At 43.1% G+C, this 18,912-nt stretch overlaps 1 long non-coding RNA gene across 1 annotated transcript; it reads left to right on the forward strand.

The window, feature by feature from the left end:
* Nucleotides 1-389: 389 nt before the first annotated feature.
* LOC123188574 (uncharacterized) lies at nt 390-2,829 on the forward strand. The gene is made up of 2 exons (XR_006494841.1): nt 390-1,244; nt 1,548-2,829. It is a non-coding gene; the product is annotated as an uncharacterized lncRNA (long non-coding RNA).
* The last annotated feature ends 16,083 nt before the right edge of the window (nt 2,830-18,912 follow it).

The following is an 18,912-nucleotide window of genomic DNA, read 5'->3' on the forward strand; positions in this document are numbered from 1 at the left end:
GTGAGCTGATGAATATGACGTGTCAGTTGTTTCGCTCCATCTCAAAAAGGGAAATATGAGATTGGGTGGGAAAGATTTGGTAGGAGGATTTTTCTACAGGACATATGCTTCAGTGTTTCTCCATGGGGTCCACACGTATGACCCAAGAGAATTTCTTTACGGCGTATTGAGCAATGTAAAAAATTTCTGAGTCTAATATAAATAAGTAGTGGCCGAAAAAATGCTCATTGGTCGCGTTGGTGAGCTGATGGGTATGGCAGTATAGGGCAACAGTTGTTTCGTCCTAACAAAAAAAGTACTCCCTCCGACATGGTCTTTCCTGTAGAGATTTCCAACAGGATAGAGTTCACACATTTATCTAAACTATGCGAATATATCTTTATCATGTCATTGTACTACACGACCTATGGTAGGAATATTTCAGAGGTGAACATTTTTATCTGTTGGTATTTAAGCCCATTTAACAACCTACAGTTTCAACCTAATCCCCATTATCTCATCTCGCGTCGCCCCGATCCAATCTTGTGTCGTCTCCTTCCTTTCATCGTCTCGATCCAATCTGCTCGCATCCCCTCCGCCGCTCCTCTCCAGCAGCCCCCACGCTCCCACTCCCGCCCCGTCCACCTCCGCTGCCCCCACCATCGACGCAACAACCACCGCCACCGCCGCCATCGAGACCCCGGAGGAAGCTATGCAGCACCGGTGGTGGAATAGGCGCCGCCAACACCAGAGGCAGCCGCGCTTGGTAGGAGCAGCCTCTGGACGAGACAATTCTCCACATGATCTGGTGACACAAGCCGTTGACCCACCTGAAGAACCCCGTTTCCTGCGGCTGCTCTTCTGGACGCTCTTGGCGCTGCTCACCCATGGCGTGATGTCCGCTGCCGATGCCTCCAACCACGCTGACCTCTTGCTCCAGTTCTTCCACTTGGCTTATAGCTAGGTGGTTCTGGGCTTCAGGTCGGAGCCAACCACCGTGGCGCTCCTCTACCACGCCTGCTGCATCCTCCTCGAGACCATGCCGCCCTTCTTTGTTTCCTTGATGAGGCCACGACCGCAGGCATTTTGCAGCGCTGCTCCCATCCAGATGCTTTGTTGTGGTGCTCCTCCTCTCATTATCTCCATTTAAATGTTTGAGCGGGAATCAATGTCGCTTTCTGGCTGTGCATGAGTGGACATGTTCAGCGCGTGTGGGATTTCTCAAGTTCAAAGCTGACATCGTCGATGAGAAGACTGAACCTAAGGTGAGCAAAATGTTTCTTGCTGTAGTTTTGATGTGTTTACCCATGCTTTTATTAGTATGTGTATACTCTGGAGATAATGACTAACGTTGGCACCTGTAGCTTATCGACACTTAGATAGCAATTGATGTTTTTCAACTGAAATATGCAATCACTAGGAGTTTTATACTTCTATTTTTCAACTACACGAGTGCAGCAAGCATGAGCAGGACGGACTATTGGGGATATGATAGGCAAATAATTTGCTAACACAGAACATTACATCTGAACAGTGATAGCCTGATTAGCTGAAATATTTTTGAGCAGGCTGAAGGTGGAGGATGGTGTGGACGAGATTTGGTCCGAGCATTGCACTCGGAGATGCTCTAATATTTAAGGAGTCCTTGTTTCTTATATTATATTTTATCACATTGCCATCAAATTAAATTGCTTGATTGAGTAAATAGGTTCATAATCTACTAGTAAATCTTTGCTAGCATTATTGGCAAGTTTCTGTAAGTAATCTTTCTAGTCAAGCACTTGTGTATCATATATAGTAATCTTAAGTTTTGCCATTTTTCTCTTCTGAATTTCCTCATCTTGTTTTCATAGCCATGCTGGTTGCGTCTTCTATGCTACTTGGTACACTCGTTAGACCCCAAAGCGTTGAAATCTTCTTTTTTTGTTAATATAATATTACGTGAAATGCCTATTAATAGGTCTGCTTATTTAAAGTACTACATTACAGAATCAGTTTTGTTAATTTTTACCATCAATGCAAAGACAAACATGTATTTGTGTGCTAATTTTGCTACTTTATTACATTCATGTTTGCTTTAGGAAAGTACATATGCGCATGAATTTTTTTTGCATTGTCTAAGGTCCAATTCCAAACGAGTTGAAGTGGAATTCTTTTAGTTAGTTCTATGACAAATGTTAGTAAGTATTTTGCAATTCATTTAGTTCCACTCTTTTTCATCTTGCTGGTTCAGGTAGTACAATCATGCCACTAGTTCGGGAGAGTGAGAGGGAAAGGAGGGCATTCCTTGCGGAACATAAACGCATGGGTGGTGTGTATGCTAAGCTAAGGGGTGTATTGATTACATGTACTTTAACCATTATACCTCTAGCTCTAAGTTATGCATGTTATCTTGTTAGTTTTCATCTCATTATGATGCAATGTTGTTGTGTTTGTCATTTATAGGCATCGGGAGGAGTTAGCCGCAAGACTTGAAGCACAAGAGAGAGCATTTGAAGAGATACAAAAGAAGCAGCAAGAAGAATTGGAGGCTCTAAAGAAGATCCAACAAGAGAAGAATGAAGCCCGGGCAAAGATGCAAAAGGAGATGCATAATCTGCTTGATTTTCTCTTGAGGGCTCAAGCAACTTAGCAAGCAACTCTGCAATCCCAGTCCAAACCAGATGGTTCATGAAAGCCATCCTTACATTGCAATCATCGGGACAACATATGTGGTCTTTAGTTAATATTAGTTTTCATCTTGTCTATTGTCTGTGTCAAACTTGAGTTAGTTTTTTACCCCCATTTTTGTTTACAGAATGATTTGGCTGAGACGATTTAATATATAATATGATTTCTCTTTCATATCAATTTATGATGTGATTTTTCTCTACAACTTTTTTATATAATTTGATGTGAAGTAAATACTTATTTTCATCGCAATTTAGATTTGACGGAAAGTAAATATATTTTGATGACGTCATCTACATCCATAATAAAAATAATGGCACTAGTAGTTGGATTGCTGCCTGGGTGTTGATGTGGCATAATGTTAGTGATGTTGCCTTGTCATCGAATATGGTACAATATGGCATAATTTCTCCTAACATGTGACATTAATTGACCGTCATGGAAATAGCAAGTCGATGATGTTCTATATAACGTCACTGAAGGTCCCAATTTCGGTGACGTTTTTGTGCGTGCGCCGTCACTAGGAGTAATCTGTGACAGGGTGTGATGGCTTGGCATATTAGGGATGATAGAATACTCATATCAATAAGGAATTCCTTCTTTTCCGGGAGCCCATTCAGACAGAACTCCAAAGTTAAGCGTGCTCAGCTTGGAGTAGTGTTAGGATGGGTTACCGACCGGGAAGTTTCTCCCGGGTGCGCACGAGTGAGGAGAAAGTGCGCAGAAAAGACTAGTATTGATCTGTGGGGCCAGTATAGATCCCGCCAGGAGTAACGACCACCGGCGGGTGTGTCCGGGGCATTACAAGTTGGTAATCAGAGCCTTCCCCGACTTAGGAGCCCCCTGCTTGATCGAATCGCTGGCGTTGTTGAGTCTAGAAAAATGTTTTGAGTCTTATAGGATTATATATATCAGAGAGTAGGATTCTTTTTACTCCGCAGTCCGTTCGTCGCTCTGGTGAGGCTTCCTGATGTAGAATTTTGACTCTTCTCTTCTCAAATTTCACAAAAAAAAATTAGGATCATGCGGGTATCTTGGAATCGTTCCGATGGTTTTGTGACGAGAACATTGTTCTTGGTGCCTCCTGACATTTAGGGGTTGTGGCAGTGTCCCGGGGAATTGAGCTCCGAGGTGTTGTCGTCACAATTTTATCATTGCAGTTCTGGAATACCTGAGTTCACCGACATCGAAAATCTTCTTTATGCAGTTGTTGGTGAGATAACCTCGACGCCACCCAGTACTGGGGCGGGAGTTTGGGAGTATTGCCATAACTCGTATAACGGACTCTTTTCGAAGGTTGATGTAAATGATTTCCGAAGGTTTCTTGGTTATGTGTTGAAGGATGGATACAGCTTGATGTAGGATTTGCTAGTTTTGCATAACTAGAAAGTTTCGGGAGTTTCATAGGTGGGAATTCATGTAGCTCTAGTATTTATTTTCGCAAATATTTGGTTTATGATTGGGTAATCCTTACCAATTATTTGTTCATATCTGTACCTTGTTGTTTTTTCATCTACCTTTATCTAAGTGTCTTCTCAATTTATGGAAGTGTGATCATTTACTTTGGAATTCATTCGTTCATTCTTTGTTCGAATGTTAAGGCTACATGTTGCAATTTCGATCCATTGATTCAGCTTGTATATATGTCTTTCAAGATGCTAACGGATGTCACCCTCTTCAGGATGGCTCCTCCAACACGTTAGAATCCGGAACCTCCGCCACCACCTCCACCTCCGGAGGCATGGCAAGCTGTCATGGCCGCCACCAACGCCAACTTCTTGGCAATGTCTTAATCACAGAAGCTAAAGAAATGTGCAAAGTCATCCGTGAAAATCTCAAAGCCGCGCAATCGCGCCATAAGAGTTACTATGATAGCAAGCATCGTGACTTGGCTTTCGAGATAGGAGACCATGTCTACCTCCGCGTCTCTCCAATGAAAGGTACTCGTCGCTTCGGTATCAAAGGGAAGCTTGCCCCTAGATACGTTGGTCCTTTCAAGATCATTGGCAAAAGAGGCGATCTCGCCTATCAACTTGAGCTTCCATCCAACTTTGGAAACATGCATGACGTGTTTCACGTGTCTTAGCTTTGCAAGTTTTTCAAGATTCCTGACCGCACCATCAACTTCGAAGAGATTGATATCCAAGAAGACCTGTCTTATCATGAGCATCCCATTGCTATTCTTGAAGAAACTGAGCGCAAGACTCGCAACAACTCTATCAAATTCCTGAAAGTGAAGTGGTCACATCATTCCAACCGAGAAGCCACCTGGGAATGCAAGGACCGCCTTCGTTCTGAATATCCGGAGTTCTTTCAGTCCTAGATCTCGGGACGAGATCCTTTCGTAGCGGTGGACTGTTGTAACACCCCGGATGTAACTTGCCATATTTGTATTCCAACTCTTGCCATTTTCGGCTCTAAGTTATTTGATTCCCTCGTGATTGGGTTTTGTCTTTGTTTTGCATTTCGTCCATGTCATGCATTGCATATCATGTCATCATGTGCATCGCATTTGCATACGTGTTCGTCTCATGCATCCGAGCATTTTACCCATTGTCCGTTTTGCAATCCGGCACTCCTACGTCCTCCGGCGCCCCCTTTTGTCTCTTTCCATGTGCGTGTGTTAAAATTTCTCGGAATGGACCGAGATTTTCCAAGACGCCTTGGTACACCACCGGTAGAGCGCCTGTCAAGTTTCATGCCATTTGGAGTATGTTTGATACCCTAATGGTTAACCGGGGAACCGTAAAGGCCTCGTGTGTGTTACAGCCCAACACCCCTCCAAAGTTGCTCAATAACCCATCCAAACCCCCTCCATCCTCTCGGTCGTTTAATCACGATCGCGTGGCTGAAAACCGCACCTCATTTGGACTCTCCTAGCTCCCTCTACCTATAAATACACCTCCCCCTCCGAAATTTCCGCCCTAAACCCTAAAATTCCCCTCCGCGCCGCCGGACACGTCCGGGCAACGCCGGACGAATCGCGCCCCCGCCCGCGGCCAACCGCGGGACGCCACGTGGCAGCGCCACCGCCCCCGCGTCGCCGGCCCACCAGGCCCGTGACCGGCCCCCGTAGCCCGGCTCCGCCCCCGCGCCCCGCCGCCCTTCCTCGGCCCGGCTCGCGCCTACCTCGTCGGACCACCACAACGCCCGCCACGCTCGATGCCGGCCGCACCTCGTCGCCCGACACCGCCACGTCCCCGCGGCCCAGCCGCCGTTCGTCGTGTCATAGCCGGCCGGCCACCGCCCGGATCCGGCCGGGACCGACCTGGCCCCGCCGTCCTTGACCGCGCCGGCACCTCCCCGAGCTTCTCCGGCCACTTCCCTCGTCATCTCCGGCGATCCTCGGCTTCCGCGCACCAGATCTGGATTGGGTGAACCCTAGGGTTGACCTCGAATTTTCCTCTTAGTCCTTTTATATTGCATTTTCAGCCCATGTTCTTTGCATCATAACTATGTGCCCGTAGCTCCATTTTGGGCGTGCCATATATCAAAATGTTCATCTGGATGTGCTCTTCATTTTGTTCCATTGCACCATGCTTGTTTGAATCCATCTTGATTCCCAAATTGTTGATGCAGGAGTGCTATAAAATGTTAGTTCCTGTTACTTAGCAGGTCTATGAGCATTTGTCATTTTTGCCATGATTATTGTGTGCTGCATATGGACTTGAGCTCTACATGTGTTTTGGGATATGCCATGTCATCTTTACAGGGGTGTATGCCATGTATTTTTGTGATCAATGTGGTGACTAGCACAAGCATGCAAAGTAGCTCTCGTGATATTGCTGATTTCAGAGACTTGGAATTTCACCAAGTCTTTGCTCTGCTGTTATTTTTATGCCATGTATTCATGTTGCTATAGAGAGATCCATGCTTCTTTTGAGTATGTTTAGTAAGGATGATTTTCACATATGGTTATGTCTATCCATCCATGCCCCTGTTTGCATTTATGGAGTTCCCTAGCATGACTCAATCTTGCTCTATTTTTGCTATAAAATGTTTCTGGCAGATTGTTTACGTGTTAATCAATTTTGCCAAGGTTATTGTAGTTGATCCATGCATGCTATGAGATTGTTCTTGCCATGATTAGCTTCTTGATCGTGTCTTCTTGCTGGTAGTATGCTTAGTTTGTCATGCAATGCCTTGTGGTGAGTGAATCGAGCTCGCAAAGAGGCCTTCATAATTCTGTTGATGCCATGTCCAGTTTTCTGCTAAGTCTGTATCTGTTAACGAAACCTGCTATGTTTACATGGGTGCCATCATATCTTCTGATCCTTTTTGGCTTATGGACAGTAAGGGACTTTTGTTATATGCTTTGAGTAGATCCGTGCCACGCCTTTGTTTGTCATGTTCTGTTCCTGTAGCATGTTGTTATCTTGCTCTAAACTTTGCTTGCTGATGTTAATTCCTGACATGTCTGTGAAGCTGATATCTTTTGCACTTTTGCCATGCTTGTTTGAACCTTCTCTTGTGTGATTCAGCCGTAGCTCACTGTTCATCTTTTGTCAAGCATCTTGAGTAGATCACTGCCATGTGCTTTGTTGCTATGTTAGGGTCCAGTAGCTTAGTTTCTTGTTGCATTTTATATGGCATCGTGCTGTTAATCGCAGAGTTGTGCCATTCTTGTTTTGCTCGCCATTTGCAAAACGTGCATCCGATTCCGGTGATCTTTATATCGATTTCCACCGAAATCAACTCATCTTTCCAGCGGCACTCTTGGTTTGCCAATTTGAGTCCTGGTTCAATATTTTCCTTCTGGAGCATGCATATGCATTGCATATCACATCTCGCATATCATGCCATGTTTTGCATCATGTTGCTTGCTCATTGCACCGTGATTGATTGTTGGTCCCTTGCTTGCTTTGGGTAGAGCCGGGAGACGAGTACGTGATCAAGGAACCCGTTGAGTACGCTTACGAGGATCAAGCTTACGTCAACTCGGAGAACTTTGCAGGCAATATGACCATTCCCTCAAAATCACTTCTATCTTTGCTTGCTAGTTGCTCGCTCTATTGCTATGGCGTGATACCTACCGCTTGCTATATCATGCCTCCCGTATTGCCATGTCAAGCCTCTAACCCACCTTGTCCTAGCAAACTGTTGTTTGGCTATGTTACCGCTTTGCTCAGCCCCTCTTATAGTGTTGCTAGTTGCAGGTGAAGATGGAGTTTGTTCCTTGTTGGAACATGTTTATTGTTGGGATATCATTATTATATCTTGTTTAATTTAATGCATCTATATACTTGGTAAAGGGTGGAAGGCTCTGCCTTATGCCTGGTGTTTTGTTCCACTCTTGCCGCCCTAGTTTCCGTCATACCGGTGTTATGTTCCTTGATTTTGTGTTCCTTACGCGGTTGGGTTATAATGGGTACCCCTTGACAGTTCGCCTTGAATAAAACTCCTCCAGCAAGGCCCAACCTTGGTTTTACCATTTGCCACCTAAGCCTTTTTCCCTTGGTTTCCGCGGACTCAAGGGTCATCTTCATTTTAAACCCCCGGGCCAGTGCTCCTCTGAGTGTTCGTCCAACCTGTCAGCAGCCGGTGGCCACTAGGGGCAACTCTAGGTTGGCCTACCGAAATCTTGGACAATCCGGTGTGCCCTGAGAACGATATATGTGCAGCTCCTATCGGGATTTGTCGGCACATCGGGCGGCTTTGCTGGTCTTGTTTTACCATTGTCGAAATGTCTTGTAACCGGGATTCCGAGTCCGATCGGGTCTTCCTGGGAGAAGGAATATCCTTCGTTGACCGTGAGAGCTTGTGACGGGCTAAGTTGGGACACCCATGCAGGGTTTTGAACTTTCGAAAGCCGTGCCCGTGGTTATGGGCAGATGGGAATTTGTTAATATCTGGTTGTAGAAAACCTGGCACTAAACTTAATTAAAATGAATCAACCGCGTGTGTAGCCGTGATGGTCTCTTTTCGGCAGAGTCCGGGAAGAGAACACGGTCTCGTGTTATGCGTGAACGTAAGTAGTTTTAGGATCACTTCTTGATCAGTATAGCTTCTCGACCGTGCTTTGCTTCTCTTCTCGCTCTCATTTGCGTATGTTAGTCACCATATATTCTAGTGCATGCTGCAGCTCCACCTCACTACCTTTTCCTACCCATAAGCTTAAATAGTCTTGATCGCGAGGGTGTGAGATTGCTGAGTCCCCCTGACTCATAGATTACTTCCAAAACCAGATGCTGGTGCCGACGATGCCAGTGCAGGGGACGCTACCAAACTCAAGTGGGAGTTCAACGAGGATTCGGGACATTACTATGTTTCCTTTCCGGACGATCAGTAGAGGAGCCCAGTTGGGGCGATCGGGGATATATGCATTTGGGGTTGTCTTTATTTTGGTTCCGTAGTCGGACCTTGATTGTATTCTGGATGATGTAATGCTATATTTATGTATTGTGTGAAGTGGCGATTGTAAGCCAACTCTTTATCTTGTTCTTATTCAGTACATGGGATGTGTAAAGATTACCCCTCTTGTGACATGCCTACTATGCGGTTGTGCCTCTAAGTCGTGCTCCAACACATGGGAGATATAGCCGCATCATGGGTGTTACAAGTTGGTATCAGAGCCAGGTAAAATGATTCCATGACGATGCTTGTGACGCCCATAAAATGTCAATATGGGGTAATTTGTGACGTTATTAGCTATTCGATGACATTTTTCAGCTCGTCGTAGTTGGCCCTATCTCTTTTAGTGTTTATATTGGGTACAACTACGAGTGGGAACTTGTGAATGTGTACACTCGTCACCGGGTTCCACTTCCAAAAATGTTAGACTGCCCTGAAGTTGAGCACACCGGTATTCTACGTATGTTCAAATACGATCATGGTGACTATCGTGTACGAAAGATAGCAATTTGTCAAGTTCCCAACCGCTCTTGGGACTACACGAACTATGAAGTTGTTGCTATCTTCGACAAGCTTGTTGCCTTCCTTGCTTCCACGACTCGATGGATATTGCTCAAAAGTCAATTTTTGTACACGGATCAGTGAGTCTACAAACGGAGTATTAGACGTAGAGTGCCCATGCTTGACGGAGAGTTCTGTAATTCTTGGAAAAATGAGATGCTTGAGATTTTCAATGAATATGATTTAAACAAGTATATTACTAGTCCTTATGTGCCTCCCATTGATCCTTTGCATCCTACCCACGATGAATATCTTGACATGGTTCACAATCTTAGGACTATTGATCTTATCATTAGAGGATTGCCTAGAAATTTGCTTGTGTGCTTGCCTACTATTGAATGTACTTATACTATATGGAAATATCTTGAGGAACGCTTTCCAAATTATTCCTTAAAAACTAGATGAGATTCTTCAAAAGTCTATTGCCTTCCATAAAATGAAGCCTATTGATCCCAAGTTTGGTGAATGTCTATTTGAGCATCTGATCTTACATGTGGCATTGTTTTTGCATGGAAACCTTATGGTTTCGGTACGTTTGTCTTCCAGCATAATTATAATTGTTTCATCCACATGCATGCGGGTTAGCTAGCTAGTTTCCCTTTACTAATTAACCTTCTTGTGTTTCCAAGGTCATGTTAACATTCCACCACCTATACTTGAAAAATTTTATAACAAAGGGGGAGATGACGATGGTGATGATCACGAGCATGAGGACAAGCATGACCCATATACTCAGTGGCGCCTGGCAACTTATTCCGATGGATCACCTCTTCTTGTCTGTATACAGGGCACTGAAGATGTTACTAAGGAAGCAGGTGTTGTCTCGCATGGTCGCACTCTCCGGACCTATTCCAACATCCGTTGTAGGGTATTCGGGAAGGATACTAGTGTGCTAGCGCCAACACCTTCTCCCTGGTACAGTATTGATAGTCTTGGAGAAAACTCACTCTTCCTTGGACAAAACTATCCACTGATGGTGAAAGGCGATCCAGCTGCTGTTGACACAATGTTACTACCATTTATGAGAAGCAACTGTATCTATACCTTGGACATTGCTATGCTTCCCTACCATGGCTATCACAATATGGTTATCGAAATAGGCCACTTCAACCTAGATTATCAGTCCTGCGTTGGTCTCAAGATTGACAGTAGCTGGCCCTTCCCAGAGAATCACTTATGGTTCAAAGCAAGCATTTCCAACGCCGACGAGTGGTTGAGCTTAAGTACATTTCATCGCTTTCTTATTGGTTGTGTGAGAAAAACATTACTTTACTAGAATGTTTTGTTGGAAATGATCTATAATCCAACATGTATCCTCGTTGTCGTTGTGGGTTGATGACTTGTTCTATGTAATCAATGGTATATTTGCATATGCGTCCATCAACTCACGCCTGCTAGTGGTGTCCATATGAACAATGCTAGTGATTTTAGTTGCAAAAATAAGATAGTGCTAGTAATTTTGAACTGCATATTTTGAGAAATTGAAGTGTTACAAGATTGACAAATGGCAATGTTACTAGATAAACAAATGTCAATCTTTCTAGTTTGACAAATGGCAACATACCCAATATGACAGATGCAAATCTTACCCAATTGTTTCTACGTGGTTGCAAACGGGTCATCCAAAACAACCATTTGCATTGAAAGGATGCACAAATCCTGCAATACGAATTTTCCCTTGACTTAAGGGGGGAAGACCATAGCTCTCACTTTGCATAAGGGTGTTCTATCTAAAACTTTTGTGATCAAGAGCTGCACAAATCCTACTCGGAGCATTTTCCCTTGGCTTCATGGGGAAGCGGTCGGTTTGCATACGGGAGTTCTAACTAAAAAGTTTACGATCAGTGTTTTAAATTTAAAAACCATTGACGTTTTTTTCAAAAGAAAATCGTTTGATAAGTCTATACATTAAGAGAGAAAAACACAAGTTTGTTCAAACCATATCTTTCATTCAGGCACACTACGAATTTATATTCATATGATCGAGAATTTGAGATACAGTATTAAACCTCGAAAAAACTATTTCCGGTGGCGGCGGAGGCGGCGTGTCGCGTCGTCGTTGTCGTCGTCATCCTCCGGGACGCCGTTGTTGAAGTCTTCAAGGACGCACAAGATGTTCTTCACTTGTAAATCAAACATAATGTCGTCACACAATCGACGGGCGGGGCGCGGGAGGACGGCAACTGACGCCGCTGAGAGGTATTGGTCGACGGCAGCGCCCCATGCCGTTGAGGGGGACACGCGCACGGGCATGGGCGCGATGGGTGCAGCCAAACGCACGGGGACCGGCGCCGTGGTGGGTGGAGGGGCGCGCATGGACAGGGGCACGGGCGTGGCAGGTGCAGCCAAACGCACGGGGGCTGGCGCCACGGTGGGTGGAGGGGCACACATGGTCACGGGCACGGGCACTAACTCTGGCATGTACACGAGCTCGCGCGGGTCTGCGGAGACCTTGCTGACGCCCGCGGCTTCCAGCTCTATGATAGTGCCTAGCGACCAGCCCGTCAATGCTACGGGGATGGTCGCTGGCGCGGGCGCGGAGATGGAAGCTAGGACGGGAGCGGGGGCAGCAACCGCTGCGGCCAGCTCATTCTGGGCCATGTCCATGAGGCCCCATTCCTCCTTATTTTCTATCTCCTCCGGCGTTGGTGGAGGTCTATGGGAGGGAGGCGAACAGTAAGGTCGCCTGTATTAAACAGTAGCATGGGCACCATTAATGGAGAGGAAGGTGGGCAGCCATGGAAGTCAAAGGGCTCGCTTCCTAGTGAGCATGTGGAGAGGACAACTCGAATGCTTCCCGGTGAGCCTGTGCATTGGAGGACAGCTTGCATGCCTCTCGGTCAGCCTACACACCGGACTCCGCTCGCATGCCTCCCGTTCAATCAAGGTCAAGCAGCTGTCCCACGTCACCTCCTATAGCCATTAAAACGAAGACACATGGTGTCACGTGAATGGTTAACAGAACGCACACGATTTGAATTATACAAACGTTTGAGATATTAAAGTGGAAGCTATATTTTCAAAATGTCTTTGTTGGCTATTATTCGAGTGTGCCTTCTCTCAAAATGGACACGAAAAATACCATAGCATGTCGGGTGTCAATTCATGATAGCATGCCAAGTTTCATGAATTTCAGACGAGTTTTGGATTTACTAGAATTTAAAAACAATGTATCTCAACGTTTTGCCGGCAATCAATGGTGGCCTGGTGTTTGAAATTCATTCGCATTTCTTACATGGGACCTAAGCATGCAACCAAGGACACAAATTTGATTTTTCAACCAATTTATATGCATTAGAGCACGTGCATGTAGTTCAAATTTGAATTATGCACATAAATGCATTAAAAACTCAATTAATGCATAAAAATGTCCAAACAAACCCCAAAAAATCCCAGAAATTGACACAACACTCCTGTTGTTCAATGTTGACACAAGAAATTTTTTGAAAGCAATAAGAGGCAATGGATATCGTTTCGTCCCCAAAGGAGGGACGTTCCCTACCGAAACCATCAGGCTTGTTGTGAGAAGCTCTGGTTTGTGAGAAGCATATCCCCAAACCTACCCCAAATGGGACAAAAAATTTACCACGGCATGTTGATGCCGCTCCATGATAGCATATCAAGTTTCATGAAATTTAGATGAGTTTTCGATTTATTAGAGTTTAAAAACTAGGTATCTCAATGTTTGCGGCCGAGTGACCGTGGCAGGTTGTTTGACATTCATTCCCATTTCTTGCAAGGGACCTAAGTATGCAACCAAGGACACATATTTGAATCTTCAACCAATTTATATGCATTAGAGCATGTGCATGTAGTTCAAATTTGAATTATCCACATAAATGCATTGAAAACTCAATTAGTGCATAAAAATTTCCAAAAGAACCCCGAAAAATCCCAAAAATTGACACAACACTCCTGTTGTTCTATGTTGACACGAGAAAATTTTTGAAAGCAATAAGAGGCAATGGATATCGTTTCATCCCCAAAGGTGATACGTATAATTTTTTATTATTCCATGCTGTTTTATTATCAATCTTGGATGTTTTATAATCATTTTATATCATTTTTTGGTACTAACCTATTGACATAGTGCCAAGTGCCAGTTCCTGTTTTTTCCATGTTTTTTACATCGCAGAAAATCAATATCAAATGGAGTCCAAATGCCACAAAACTTTATGGAGATTTTTTATGGACCAGAAGGAACATGTTGGGCCCTGGTTGCACCTGGGGGAGTCCCGAGGCGGGGACAACCCACCAGGGCATGCCTGGGAGGCCCAGGCGCGCCCTGGTGGGTTGTGCCCACCTCAGGTGCCCCCGGACCACCTCTTTGCTCTATAAATACCCCAAAAATACCAAAACCATAGGGGAGTCGATGAAGTATTCATCCAGCCGCCGCAGAGCCCAGAACCATCAGATCTAATCTAGAAACTGATACGTCTCCAATGCATCTATAATTTTTGATTGCTCCATGCTATATTATCTACTGTTTTGGACATTATTGGGATTTATTATCCACTTTTATATTATTTTTGGGACTAACCTATTAACCGGAGGCCCAGCCCAGAATTGTTGTTTTTTGCCTGTTTTAGGGTTTCGAAGAAAAGGAATATCAAACAGAGTCCAAATGGAATGAAACCTTCGGGAACGTGATTTTCTCATCGAATACAACTCAGGAGACTTGGACCCTACGTCAAGACACGTAACAGGAGGCCACGAGGTAGGGGGCGCGCCTACCCCCCACCAGGCACGCCCTCCACCCTCGTGGGCCCCCTGTTGCTCCACCGACGTACTTCTTCCTCCTATATATACCCACGTACCCCCAAATGATCAGATACGGAGCCAAAACCATAATTCCACCGCCGCAACTTTCTATATCCACGAGATCCCATCTTGGGGCATGTTCCGGAGCTCCGCCGGAGGGAGCATCGATCATGGAGGGCTTCTACATCAACACCATAGCCCTTCCGATGAAGTGTGAGTAGTTTACCTCAGACCTACGGGTCCATAGTTAGTAGCTAGATGGCTTCTTCTCTCTTTTTGGATCTCAATACAATGTTCTCCCCCTCTCTTGTGGAGATCTATTCGATGTAATCTTCTTTTTGCGGTGTGTTTGTTGAGACCAATGAATTGTGGGTTTATGATCAAGTCTATCTGTGAATAATATTTGAATCTTCTCTGAATTCTTTTATGTATGATTGGTTATCTTTGCAAGTCTCTTTGAATTATCAGTTTGGTTTGGCCTACTAGATTGATATTTATTGCAATGGGAGAAGTGCTTAGCTTTGGGTTCAATCTTGCGGTGTCCTTTCCCGGTGACAGTAAGGGCAGTAAGGCAGGTATTGTATTGTTGCCATCGAGGATAACAAGACAGGGTTTTGTTCATATTGCATGAGTCTATCCCTCTACATCATGTCATCTTGCTTAAGGTGTTACTCTGTTTTTAACTTAATACTCTAGATGCATGCTAGATAGCGGTCGATGAGTGGAGTAATAGTAGTAGATGCAGGCAGGAGTCGGTCTACTTGTCTGGGACGTGATGCCTATATACATGATCATACCTATATATTCTCATAACTATGCTCAATTCTGTCAATTGCTCAACAGTAATTTGTTCACCCACCATAGAATACTTATGCTCTCGAGAGAAACCACTAGTGAAACCTATGGCCCCCGGGTCTATATTTATCATATTGATCTCCTACTACTTAGTTATTTACTTTGCCTTTATTTTACTTTGCATCTTTTATCATAAAAATACCAAAAATATTATCTTATCATATATATCAGATCTCACTCTCGTAAGTGGCCCTATAGGGATTGACAACCCCTATTTGAGTTGGTTGCGAGGATTTATTTGTTTTGTGCAGGTGCGAGGGACTCACGCATAGCCTCCTACTGGATTGATACCTTGGTTCTCAAAAACCGAGGGAAATACTTACGCTACTTTGCTGCATCATCCCTTCCTCTTCGGGGAAAACCAACGTAGTGCTAAAAGAGGTAGCAAGAAGGATTTCTGGCGCCGGTGCAGGGGAGGTCCACGCAAAAGTCAACATACCAAGTAACCATCACATACCCTTATCTCCCGCATTACATTATTTGCCATTTGCCTCCCGTTTTCTTCTCCCCCCACTTCACCCTTGTCGTTTTATTCGACCTCTCTCTCTTTATCCTTCATCCCTCTCTATTTGCCTCTTTTTGACCGCTTGCTTCTTGTTTGCTCGTATGGTTAGAATAGTTGTTTATTTATTACTAACAGAGAACCTAAGATCTATGTATCCTCATCCACTTGCTAATCTTTTTAAGAGGTCCAATTATGATAAACCAATTGCTAGTGAGTTCTGTGCACTAGATTATCTTTATGAAGTTTTGCTTGAAATCCGTGAATCTAAAAAGTGTGATGAATTACCTTATGAAGCGATTCACAATAGATCTTTGAATAGAAAGCATGATTGCAATGATTCTACTAATGTCAATTGTGCTAGTAATATGCAAAACCCTAAGCTTGGGGATGCTAGTTTTGCTATGTCCTCTACTTGTTGCAATGATCATGATTGGGGTGATTCTTCTTTTGATCTTGAAAATTTATTTAAGCCCCATGATGAATATGAGATTGATTACAATGTTTGCAATAATATTGAAAGTGGGTTTGGAAGAATGTCAACTTTAGATCCCACATATTTGGAGAATGTTCAATCTTATGAAGTTTTTGATAAAAGTGCGTTTGGAAAGGTCAGGACTTTAGTTAATGTTAATCCCACTATTTTGGAAGAGTGTCAACTTTGCATGCATGTGGATCGTGTTGAAAATATTTTATGTGATAGCTATTTTGTTGAATTTTCTTATGATCCTACATGTAATTATTACGAGAGAGGAAAATAAGGTGGTAGAAATTTTCATGTTACTAAATTACCTCTCGTTATGTTGAGATTACTATTGTTTCTTTCCTCTTCCATGCATATGCTAGTTTTTGCTTGCCATGATAATTTGTTTGCCTATAATATGCCTATGCATAGGAAGTATTTTAGACTTAGATGTGTTTCTCACATGTTTTATGATGCTCTCTTTGTGCTTCAATTCTTGTCTTTCATGTGAGCATCATTAAAATTATCAATGCCTAGCTAAAAAGGCTTTAAAGAAAAGCGCTTGTTGGGAGACAACCTATTATTTTTCCTTGCTGTTATTCAATAAATAAATTATCTAGACTCTGTTTTGGTTGTGTTTTTTGTGTTTAATTAGTGTTTGTGCCAAGTAGAACCGTTGGGAAGACTTGGGGAAAGTCTTGTAGAACTTGCTGTAAGAAAAAGAAACTTTAGCGCTCACGAGAACTGCTGTAATTTTTATTTGGAAAGTGGTATTTAGTTAATTCTTTTTTAAGATGATTAATAGATAAATTACTCACGTCCAGAAATTTATTTTAGAATTTTTGGGGTTCCAGATCTTGCGCTAGCTACAGATTACTACAGACTGTTCTGTTTTTGACAGATTCTGTTTTTCGTGTGTTGTTTGCTTATTTTGATGAATCTATGGCTAGTAAAATAGTTTATAAACCATAGAAAAGTTATAATACAGTAGGTATAACACCATTATAAATAAATAATGAGTTCATTACAGTACCTTGAAGTCGTGTTTTGTTTTCTTTTGCTAACGGAGCTCACGAGATTTTCTACTTTAAGTTTTGTGTTGTGAAGTTTTCAAGTTTTGGGTAAAGATTTGATGAATTATGGAACAAGGATTGGCAAGAGCCTAAGCTTGGGGTTGCCCATGGAACCCCCAAGATAATCTAAGGACACCTAAAAGCCAAAGCTTGGGGATGCCCCGGAAGGCATCCCCTCTTTCGTCTACTTCTATCGGTAACTTTACTTGGAGCTATATTTTTATTCGCCACATTATATGTGTTTTGCTTGGAGCGTCTTGTATAATTTGAGTCTTTGCTTGTTAGTTTACCACAATCATCCTTGCTGTACACACCTTTTGAGAGAGCCATATATGATTTGGAATTTGTTAGAATACTCTATGTGCTTCGCTTATATCTTTTGAGTTATATAATTTTGCTCTAGTGCTTCACTTATATCTTTTAGAGCACGGTGGTGGATTTGTTTTATAGAAACTGTTGATCTCTCATGATTCACTTAGATTATTTTTAGAGTCTTAATAGCATGGTAATTTTCTTAAAATCCTAATATGCTTGGTATACGAGATTAATAATAAAACTCTCTTATGAGTGTGTTGAATACTATGATAAGTTTGATACTTGATAATTGTTTTGAGATATGGAGATGGTGATATTAAAGACATGCTAGTGATTAGTTGTGAATTTGAGAAATACTTGGGTTGTAGTTTTTGATTCCCGTAGCATGCACGTATGGTGAACCGTTATGTGATGAAGTCGGAGCATGATTTATTTATTGATTGTCTTCCTTATGAGTGGCGGTCGGGGACGAGCGATGGTGTTTTCCTACCAATCTATCCCCGTAGGAGCATGCGTGTAATACTTTGCTTCGATAACTTGTAGATTTTTGCAATAAGTATATGAGTTCTTTATGACTAATGTTGAGTCCATGGATTATACGCACTCTCACCCTTCCACCTTTGCTAGCCTCTCTAATACCACGCACCTTTCACCGGTATCATACACCTACCATACACCTTCCTCAAAACAGCCACCATACCTACCTATTATGGCATTTCCATAGCCATTCTGAGATATATTGCCATGCAACTTTCCACCGTTCTGTTTATTATGACACACTCCATCATTGTCATATTGCTTAGCATGATCATGTAGTTGACATAGTATTTGTGGCAAAGCCACCATTCATAATTCTTTCATACTTGTCACTCATGCATCATTGGATATCCCAGTACACCACCGGAGGCATTCACATAGAGTCATATTTTGTTTTAAGTATCGAGTTGTAATTGTTGAGTTGTAAGAAAAATAAAAGTGTGATGATCATCATTATTAGAGCATTGTCCCAGTGAGGAAAGGATGATGGAGACTATGGTTCCCCCACAAGTCAGGATGAGACTCCGGACGAAAAATAAATAAAAGAGGCCAAAGAAGCCCAAATAAAAAAAGAGAAAGAAAAGAGGCCATAAGAAAGAGAAAAGGCCCAAATAAAAAATAAAAAATAAAAAATGAGAGAAAAAGAGAGAAGGGACAATGTTACTATCCTTTTACCCCACTTGTGCTTCAAAGTAGCACCATGATCTTCATAGTAGAGAGTCTCTCATGTTATCACTTTCATATACTAGTGGGAATCTTTCATTATAGAACTTGGCTTGTATATTCCAATGATGGGCTTCCTCAAATTGCTCTAGGTCTTCGTGAGCAAGCAAGTTGGATGCACA

The sequence above is a fragment of the Triticum aestivum genome, chromosome 2A, assembly GCF_018294505.1.
Source record: "Triticum aestivum cultivar Chinese Spring chromosome 2A, IWGSC CS RefSeq v2.1, whole genome shotgun sequence".
Taxonomy (NCBI): Eukaryota; Viridiplantae; Streptophyta; class Magnoliopsida; order Poales; family Poaceae; genus Triticum; species Triticum aestivum.